The sequence below is a fragment of the Macrobrachium rosenbergii genome, chromosome 48 (genome assembly GCF_040412425.1).
Source record: "Macrobrachium rosenbergii isolate ZJJX-2024 chromosome 48, ASM4041242v1, whole genome shotgun sequence".
NCBI classification, from domain to species: domain Eukaryota; kingdom Metazoa; phylum Arthropoda; class Malacostraca; order Decapoda; family Palaemonidae; genus Macrobrachium; species Macrobrachium rosenbergii.
In genome coordinates this window covers 10,378,002-10,385,826 of record NC_089788.1, presented here as the reverse complement: position 1 = coordinate 10,385,826, position 7,825 = coordinate 10,378,002, and the positions used below count along the sequence as shown (strand labels likewise).

General features: G+C 36.5%; 1 protein-coding gene across 1 annotated transcript in view; it reads left to right on the top strand.

Annotated features, from left to right (window-relative positions):
- Positions 1–896: 896 nt before the first annotated feature.
- The window catches only part of LOC136831250 (beta-alanyl-bioamine nonribosomal peptide synthetase ebony-like), an 81,337-nt gene continuing 74,408 nt past the window's right edge, over positions 897–7,825 (top strand). The window contains exon 1 of the mRNA XM_067091314.1: positions 897–1,277. The gene's annotated coding sequence lies outside the window, so the exon portion shown is untranslated. The remainder of the gene's footprint in view (positions 1,278–7,825) is intronic.

Genomic DNA, 7,825 nt, shown 5'->3' with positions numbered 1-7,825 from the left:
AAAGTTGTAGAAAGGGTCAGCTTGATTATGTGGTTGTAACTTTTAGGGACTTCTGTACGATGCAAAAGAGCTGTGGATTGCTGCATTACTTTTTCTGATTACTAGCCATCGCATCAAAATTTAGATTGTATTAATTCATCACGGTTACAGTACTTAAGGGAATCGAAATAAGTAGACTGTTCGATTTATATATATATATATATATATATATATATATATATATATATATATATATAATTTATATTATATATATATGTATTATATATATATATATATATATATATATATATATATATATATATATATAATTTATATTATATATATATGTATTATATATATATATATATATATATATATATATATATATATATATATATATATATATAATTTATATTATATATATATGTATTATATATATATATATATATATATATATATATATATATATATATATAATTTATATTATATATATATCTAATATATATATATATGTGTGTGTGTATATATATGTATATAAACTAAAATAGAACTCGCAATAATTAAAATATGTTAATTTGCATGTGTATGTGTTTGTTTATGCTTATGCGTTTGTATGTGTGTATGTTCTTTGCAAGGGGAAGTGTACAGTAAGTGGGGATGTAAATATTTACGTTCATCGTTTTCTGAATTTCTACGCCCACTTTTACTGCCTCTGTTTCTCATCCAAGAGTACTTGGTAGCCATGACTGCCAATTTTTTACGGGAAAAAATATTCAACTTTTGCAGAGCATAAAATCCCAGTGCTCATGCGGTAGAAAAGATGGCCCATAAAGGGAGCTTTTCCGCAAATCTTTATTTTTTCACACGTCTTTATTAAGCTCGTGGGCTATATATACTGGGGCTACGTGCAACAGATCGGTAGTTACCGTGTCGCATTCGAACGGTGAGGAGGCTGCGCTCTCGGAAGTCTCCTCTCGCCCCTCTCTCGCACCTGATGCTTCTCTTGCGGGGGGAGAAATAAGATCAACAAGTCGTTCTTGCTTCGCTCGGTTTATTATTGTTCTTAGCAACCAGTGACCTATTTCGTCTTGTGTCTCGCTGCTGCTGCTGCTGCTGCTGCTGCTGCTGATTTCCGTGATCATCATCGTTAAGGGGCTACATTGTTTCAGATGAATTCTTGAAAGTATGTAGAGAAAATGTTAAGTGTTGCGGATGATGCTGCTTACGTGAAAATCTTGGCGCTCAGCTTTGTTTGAAAGGCTCGTAAACTCTCCGTCAAAGCTCTTGTACATAAAAAGGTAAGGTCGTTTTGCTTGTTTTATTTCAGTGGTTAATGTTGTACGTACTCCTCCGCCCTTTTCGTAATTGCTCTTCACTGTCGTGGATGTGGATGACGTTTATCCAATAGTAGTGTCCGCATTAGGAGTATATGATACCGTATCTGGTTGAGAGATTGGGAAAGGAGCTAAAGTAACAATGTGAGTTGTTGCCTCTGATTATTTATCATTGTCTGATGCCGTAGGCCTTTGTTTCTCTGTTTGTTGTGGGTTCTCTAAGGGAATACACTCCTTTTTGTTGCAAACAGAAGTGAAATAAGTTGTATAGCAGATTGTAATTTGCTTTGCATATATATGTATACAAGTATGCTGGCGTATGATAAAATACAGGTGCCCGGAAATAAATTGAAATGTCTTGCATGTCTATTGTGTAGTTATGTTCATATGCTAGTGAGTGTATTACCGGCTGTTAGAAAAAAAATTTATCTTTTGATATGTTTACTCTTCATGTGACCAGGTGGTCATGACAATTACCTTGCCATGCGAGATGGCCTGGGTTCGCCTCCCGGGATTGGTGGAAGAAATCAGTCACTTTCCGTTCAAAATCATTGTGCTAATTTTGACCTGATTAGCGATTCTTGTTTGTTCTTGCTAGTCGGTCGACTGGTGGGGTGTACCTTAGGGTAGATGATCTTCATTCCAAAGTAACTGCTGAGAATCAGAAGGGTGACGCAACTTGAAGCCACTCCCTCGACGAGGTTGGGTTTATATAGATTTAGATATATATATATATATATATATATATATATATATATATATATATATATATATATAATCGATAGACAGAACCGAGAAGAGTCATATTTATTATTATTATTATTATTATTATTATTATTATTATTATTATTATTATTATTATTATTATTATTATTATTATTATTATTATTTACGTTTTATTTATTAAAGACATAAACATCCTTTGTTGTTAGCAATAAGACGCAAAAAGGCCACCGCTGCCCTTTCGAGGTGCCTTGGGGTGTCTCAGGTATCCATTTCCGTATTGAATATCGGAGTTGTAATTTGGAGCGGAAAGTGCTGGCTACTCATAGAACTACTTGTAGATACTTAAAAGTCAGCCTCTCTCTCTCTCTCTCTCTCTCTCTCTCTCTCTCTCTCTCTCTCTCTCTCTCTCTCTCTCTCTCTCTCTCTTTCTTATCGGATTCGTGTACTTGTATCAGTTCGGCAATCTAATCATTTTCAAGCGGTATCTAGACGAATCTCAGAAATACTTAACTTTCTCTCTCTCTCTCTCTCTCTCTCTCTCTCTCTCTCTCTCTCTCTCTCTCTCTCTGTGGGTTATGTACTTTGTATCAGTTCGAGACGAATCTTTGAATTGATTAAGTCAGTCTCTCTCTCTCTCTCTCTCTCTCTCTCTCTCTCTCTCTCTCTCTCTCTCTCTCTCTCAGTGGGTTCATGTACTCTGTATCATTCGAGACGAGTCTAAGTTGATTAGCTCTCTCTCTCTCTCTCTCTCTCTCTCTCTCTCTCTCTCTCTCTCTCTCTCTGTGCGTTCATGTACTTTGTATCAGTTCGAGACGAATTCTTGAACTGATTAACTCTCTCTCTCTCTCTCTCTCTCTCTCTCTCTCTCTCTCTCTCTCTCTCTCTCTCTCTGTGGGTTCATGTACTTTGTACCAGTTCGAGACGAATCTTTGAACTGATTAACTCTCTCTCTCTCTCTCTCTCTCTCTCTGTCTCTCTCTCTCTCTCTCTCTCTCTCTCTCTCTCTCTCTCTCTCTCTCTCTCTCTCTCTCTCAGTGGTTTCATGTACTTTGTATCAATTCGAGACGAATCTTTGAACTGATTAACTCTCTCTCTCTCTCTCTCTCTCTCTCTCTCTCTCTCTCTCTCTCTCTCTCTCTCTCTCTCTCTCTCTGTTAATGAATTCGTGTAATTAACATCAACAGGGCTCTAACAATTTTCGGGCAGGTTCACGAGAAACGAGAAGAGCCCCATAAAGTGACAATACTTCTCGCGGTAGAGGAGACATGATTCCTTCATAAGTACGGAAACAGATGTCCTGTCATGCTCGAGATTTCAAAGCGAGTCGTTCATGGAGTGTGTTTATCCACGGCGCCTCGCTCACGATCGGGCACCTACATTACCTGAAGTCACGTTCATGAGTTCGTAACGTAACACATGACTGGGCGGTTAGGTAGCCGGCCAAGCTGAATGTAGGAGGTTCTTAATCCTTCTTTTGCTGGGAGGTCACGGTGAACGAGCTTGCATTTTATGGGAGAGTTGCTTCGTCATTTCACAAAATTGAAAATTATTACTTTATTTAAAAATCTTTGGAATCTTTGGCTTGTTTTCCGAAGCGTCCCAGATTGGACTTCGTCGTGTGGCATCAGCATATCTGATAAATGGCTCTTGATAAACTGCGCATAGTAAGGACCAATTTTTCAGTCGGTACTTTTTTGATAAAGTGAAAATTATATCAACAATCGCCTATCTGTTAATTAGTTGTGGCTGAGTGAATGTGAGTTAAGTTATTTTCGTATCCATATTTTTATGTTCTTGGTGGCTGTTATAATAAGCGCATTACGGTCTCATTGCATTCTCAGTTTCGAAACCCTTTTTTTTTTCAGAATTACATTATTTAAAGTCAAAATCGGGAGAAGAATTAATAGGAGCAGTTACAATATTACTCGGGAAATTGACTTGAAATTGTATTAAACATATACACACACACACGCACGTATATATATATATATATATATATATATATATATATATATATATATATATATATATATATATATATATATATATATATATATATATAGACATATGTGTATATTTATATACATATATAATGTATGATTATAATCACACTTCATACGTGATTTTCATATATCAAATACCACAGGGAAGAAGTTGAAAACGTTTGATTATATATTATATATATACATATATAATATATATACTACTATCAAGCATATACAATGTTTCTGCCACACGATCAAATATCTTTTCACCATTCAAAAACAGCCATCCTTGAATGTACCAGGCTCTCCCATTCTTGTACCCTGCACTCTTCGAAATGGAAATTTTGCCATGAAAGCAGTCGTCATCACGCATACTTCTTCAGAAGTCAAAAAGTAACACGTGTTTGGTATTTTCTTACTTAACAGAATTGTTTAATGGTTACAGAATCCCAGCAGTGCACTGTAATCTCTCAGTCCTCTTTGCATATTGTATTCAGAGTATTGCTCCATTATGCAGATGTATATGAACTGGGAACATTTCATATTCAGGGACATTCTAGTTTTGTTTTACTCCCGAGAAATGCTGGATGAAGCTTGACTGGAAAACATGAAGGAAATGTGAATTTTGAATTAACTCTGGGTATAAAAAGGGCTGTTCGAAAGTCAAGGGAGAGGGAAGACTGGGTATGAAAAAGGAAGAATTGATGAAGGGAATGCAAGTAGACTTGAGCATTGGGCCATCACTAAAGGAAGGCAGGTTAAACAGAAAGGGTGGGAGGACATTAGTTCAGCACTGAATTAAGATATTTTAAGCAGAGAGAATAAGAGTACATTTGGTCTAAACTAACAGGTTTAACTGAATAAAAGGGACTACATTTGAGCTCTTCAGTCGAGAAACATGCCAAGTGCCATTTTTAAAATATAATAAATTAAATAAAAAAAAATACATTGATCCAGTATGGCGCTTAGCATGTTTCTCGACTGATAGCCTCATTTGGTCTTCATTTGTTGAACTGAGAGAAGAGGAATACATTTAGTCTACAGTGAATACGAAATAAAAAAAATTGTAGGGCATTTGGTCTTGACTAAATGAGAACAGCTTCAGAAGAAAGCATGTCAGAACACTCGTCTTCATTAAGTGAAGACATGTCAAACAGGCAGACTGGGAAGACTGTATCGTCGTCACCAAGTAAAGACAGGTTAAACCAAAAGAATGGGTGTACATTTTGTCTTCAAGTGAAGATAAGTTGAGCAGAAAAGTATGAGTGCATGTGTTCTATCCTTAGTGAAGCGAAATTAAAAAGAAAATGGGATGACATGTCTTATTCACTAACATAAATGCGTTTTAACTAGACAGAATGGGATCATATTTGGTCTTCCCTGAACATAGACAGTTTAAACAAAAAGAATGGTATTGCCTATGGTCTACAGCAAATGACGAGAGCTTAAACAATGAATGGGATTACATGTGGTCTACACTAACTGAACGAAGATAGTTTAAACAGAATGACTGTTGCATGGTTTACAATAAATGAAGACACGTGTGCGAGTTGGAGTACATGTGATATACACTAAATGATGACAGATTAAACAGAAGGAATTTAGATTACGTTTGATATACATTTGATTTAGAAAGGTGGAACAGACAGAATGGGAATACAATTTATTTTTGCCAAATAAAGACAATTTCAAACAGAAAGAGCTGGAATACAGTAGGTCTGTACATAATGAAGACAGATTTATCGGAGTGAGATTCGATTGGCTTACGATAAATGAGTGACAGGTTAAATAATGAATGTAAGTACATTTGGTTTTCACTAGATCAAGACGACTTGAACAGAATACGTGAAGTGTATTTGGTCTACGCTAAACGAAGGCTCTTTCAGCAGAAACAACATGATTACACTTAGCCTGCAATGAAGGATAACTGGTTAAGCAGAATTAATACATCTTAAATGCAATGAATGCGAGTACATTTGAAGCACATTTGTTCTATACTTAACGAATGACGTGTTAAACACTGAATGGGAGTATACTTCCTTTACACCTAAGGTGTTAAAAACTGGGAAAATGTGAGTTCACAAAATTTGGGCATACCCTAAATGAAGACAGGTTAAACAGCAAGAGGAAAACTACTTTATCCAGTGATAGAGAAAGGAGGATTAACAAATCTCTCTCTCTCTCTCTCTCTCTCTCTCTCTCTCTCTCTCTCTCTCTCTCTCTCTCTCTCTCTCTCTCTCTCTCTCTCCCCCTAGATTACAAGCCAGGAAGCCAGGGGTGTCTTAATTGAATAGAAGGTAATTTGAGGACAAGTGTTTCTGCTAATTAATCGAATAGAGACTGAAAGGAAACGTTTGGAGACTGGTTTTGTTTTCAGTTTTACTTTATTCTTCTTTCCCACTATTTCTGCTTGACAAAAGCAGAGAAATCATATATTTTTGTTCATTCTCGTGTGCATGAAAACTGTCTTTTACTTAGAGACATTATTTTTGTTGATCATTCAAAGCACTTGTATTAGTCTCGAACTATATAATGTCTTATTGGAATCCGTATCTTGAGACCCACACCAGTGTCAAATTAATTAGCATTGCAAGAGATTTCCCTCCGTTATATATGCAGAAATGTGAAGGTGTATATGTACATATATGCACATTGTATATGTGGTTAGCTTCTTTGTAGACTGGTAATAAAGGAGAAAGTAATTACCGTGTTTAAGAACACGCTGACAAGCGAATAAGTTACACGTCAAGTTCGGTGGTATCTGTCATTTAATATTCAACTTAAGCTCCCTTTATATTTGCATATACCATACATCTTAGTCCTTTTTGTGATATTTCTAACAAAGCATCGTTATAATGCAACAATGTTATGGCAACTGTTTCAGTATTTAATAATTCCACGATGTCTTTACTGTCTGAACAGAAAGTTCTATTGAAAACTTTCTATCCCCTCTAATACCATTGACGGTTTTCGCTGAATCTTTGGAAGTACCGAAACCTCCTACGCATCACTCCGTAAGACCGGATAATATTACTCTTTTACGAATAATAGAATTGCTTTTAGGCCTTCCAGCACTGAATGGAATTCGATGCGTGATCCTTGAATGCTATTGTTGGCGGGGAATCTTTTGTTATGCGTTTTGTTAAAGCGGTCTTTGTTAATTTAAAGCAGTTTTTGTTGTGATGTACGTTGGAATTGTGTTCTGCTTGTCAGAGTTCGCTGATGTCAATTTGCCATCGGAATTAATTTGTGAGTTTGCCGTTCTGTTGCGGAAACGTATTCTTTAGTATGAAGAACTCATCAAGGAAAATAATTGAGTTCTGCTGCCATCACAGTCATTATGATGCCAGCTTCACCTCAGTTGTAGTAATAATATCATTATTACCCTCGTAGGTGGGTGGCGCCGTCAGTTCACCTCACGGGATGCACTGTAGGCATTAATAGTTTCTTTACAGCGTCCCTTCGGCCCCGAGTTGCAACCCCTTTCATTCCTTTTACTGTACCTCATTTCACATTATCTTTCTTCCATCTTGCTGTCCACCTTCTCCTAACAATTTCAAAGTGCAACTGCGAGGACTTCCTGCTGTTACACCTTTAAAACCTCCCTACCCTCAATTTCCTTTTCAGCGCTGAATGACCTCATAGGTCCAAGCGCTTGGCCCTTGGCCTAAACTCTATACTCTTTTCCATTCCAATATTATTACTGTAATAGCCGAATCTCCGACCGGCCAGTGAAGAACAAGAGGAATTTGTTTCTGGTGATAGAAATTCATTTCTCGCTGTAATGTGGTTCGGAACCCA